The sequence below is a fragment of the Antechinus flavipes genome, chromosome 5 (genome assembly GCF_016432865.1).
Source record: "Antechinus flavipes isolate AdamAnt ecotype Samford, QLD, Australia chromosome 5, AdamAnt_v2, whole genome shotgun sequence".
Classification (NCBI taxonomy): Eukaryota; Metazoa; Chordata; class Mammalia; order Dasyuromorphia; family Dasyuridae; genus Antechinus; species Antechinus flavipes.
The window spans coordinates 27,782,721-27,785,533 of record NC_067402.1 but is presented as its reverse complement, the minus strand read 5'-3'; positions in this window follow the sequence as shown (position 1 = coordinate 27,785,533).

Below are 2,813 nucleotides of genomic sequence, written 5' to 3'. Positions count from 1 at the left end.
CAAGATTTGATTAGATTCTTGTAGATTCCTCTATCTACTGCATATTTTTCAGTACTTAATATAGCCTTATATTGTTCACTCATCCACCCATAATCCCACTTTTCTTCCTCCCTGGAACCAGTATTTGTGATCAAGGAACACATGGAAGAAAAAATAATTGTCAGGGCAAATATGTTTGCTAATGCAAAACTTCTTGAATTGTGGGTCACGACTCTTTATGAGTCATCAGAGGGTCACAAAATTATGATTTATTATCTGTAAATGTTTGAATTGTACCCCTATTTTATATATCTATATACCTGTCATGTAAAAATTTCTTGGGTGAAAAGGGCTCAAGAATGGAAAAAGCTTGAGAAGTTTAGTTAGTATGTATCACATTTCATATCAGTAGTCTCCCACCTGTCTACTGAGAAGAGGGCCAAGTGTTTGGGTATCAATTTTCTGGAACCCATGTTGAATTGGATTGCAATTAATCTGGGTTCTGGCCATCTCTTAATGTTGTTTTCCTTTATCTTATCTAGCCATTGGGCTTTGTTTCTGAATTCTGCTTTCTTTGAGAACTTTCCACAAGTTTTTCCCATATCTCTGAATTCCCAAGAGGAAATTCAAATTCATGTCCCTTGGTTCTAAATCCACGTGCTCATTCCATTAAGGTACCCAATTAATATATTACTGAACAAGGGAATTCTAGAAGTGATACTAGTTGAATACCCTTCCACCCCCCCCACATACAACCCCCACCAAGAAATCCAGCTCCATTTAATCTGTAATCTTCAATACAATTAAGCAAACACTGATTAAGCCCCTAATAGGTGCAAAGCACATTGCTAGAGACTGGCGAGAAACTGTTCTGTCTTAGAACATCTAGCTTTTGGAGCTTAATAAGGCCAGAGACCGAGAAAAGCCGGCCAAGCTTGTTTTCATGAATTAAGGGAGGTTTCCAGAGGTGAACTATGAATCCATTAACCTTCTCTTCTCAATTACATTTGCATCCTTTCTCTTTCCTATGTTAATGTATTGCTAGCTCATTGGAGTTAGATTTCAAGTTGAGTGGTCAGGGACCTTGTCTAATTTGATTCCCTCAAGAACACTGTACCTACTTAATTCCAGTTAAATCATAATCAGAAGCACAAATTTTATCACTGTTAAGAGTCACTGCTAAATGAATGGGCAAAGAATCAAAAGAAATTTTGATAAAGATAGACCTGGATTTGCAATTTTATTTGTGGTTTGGAATTCCCTTTACCAATGGAGGTGGAGATCTCCTATGTAATTTATAGTCTCAGAAGAGTTAGTTACTTAGAGCCCTGAAGGGCTCAGGACTTGTCCAGGGTCATAGAGTCAGTATGTGTCAAACAGAGATGAGGTTTGAATCCAAGTTCTGTTTGACTCTGAGGGTGGCTCACAAATTATATGGAAAGTAAATTAGCTTCCTTTTTTTGTTAGATTTTTTTCAATCCATCTTATTTTTAATTTTTGTATCTTTAATACATAGAATAATATCTCAAACATACTAACAGTCAACATTTGTTTTTTAAGAAGAAATTGAATATAAATTGTTCTTTGCAGTATTTATTGCCATATGCTGTTTTTTTCTTGAGAAGTTTCTGTTTTTTAATGTCCAGATTTCGTGTTTTCCCCCTAACTTTTCGATTTTCCACAAATGATCTATAATGGGACTCATCCCATGTTTTATGCTATTCAGTTAATTCATTCATTGGCTTTCTTTTCTGTGCTATGGGAATTCAGCATGGTGGAATAGATAGAACGTTGGACTGGAAATCAGTAAACTGGGCTTTAATTCCCACTTTGTGTGAAGTCAGATAATTTCTCAGAGTCCCAATTCCTTCATATGTAAAATGAAAATAATAAAACGCCCCATGTTACCGAGTTGTTTTGAGGCAAGTTAGTGCCTTCCAGAGCTATACAAATGTGATTTATTATTCTTGAGGCTGTCAGATATTGAGCACTTTGGAAAATTTCTCTAGTGGGAGTGATGACTAAATGACAGTATTCTGGGTGCTTTTTCTTAACTTCAACTAGTTGTTTCAGAGGCAGTGGGAGTTCCATTTTGGAATTCTAGATATGCAAGTCATCTCTCAAATGACTGTGCCTCATTTTAAGAAAAGAATATGAGGTTAGCTCAAAACTTTGCTTTAACTGAAATCTGATACCTCGTGGTTCTCAAGAAAGAGAGGGCCTCCAACGGTGGCCATTCCTTTCTGCATCTTCTAATTCATATTCCTCTTATGTCTGTATTTATTCCCAGACCACTGTTCTGTCCCCTCTCTTTGAAAGTGACAAGATCTACTAATACTATCCTAGCCTTTTCCTTATTGGGCATCACCTGATGACCTCCAGGACATTTTCCTACCTTCCATGGTGGTTTGAGCTTTTAGTTCATAGCTTCTCCCATCGGTCCCAGACCAAAATTCTGTTTTTAAAATTTATTTTTTTCTTAATCGCATTAAAATTATTTTAACATTCATTTAAAAATCGAGTTCTAAATTGTCTCCCTTCTTCCCTTCCCTCAACTTTCTTTGAAAAGGCAAGTGATTGAAGATAGATTATATATGTGTAGTCATGAAAAACATTTCTATATTATCCATGTTGTAAAAAAAAATGCAGGGCAGCAAAACCCCAAGAAAAATTAAAAAAGTAAAAACAGTATGCTTTAATCAGGATTCATCAGTTCTTTCACAGAAGGTGGCTAATATTTTTCATTATAGGCCTTCAGAATTGTTTTGAATCATTGCATTGATGAGAATAGGGCAACTACATGGCAGAGTGGATAGTAGGAATATAAGTTAGGA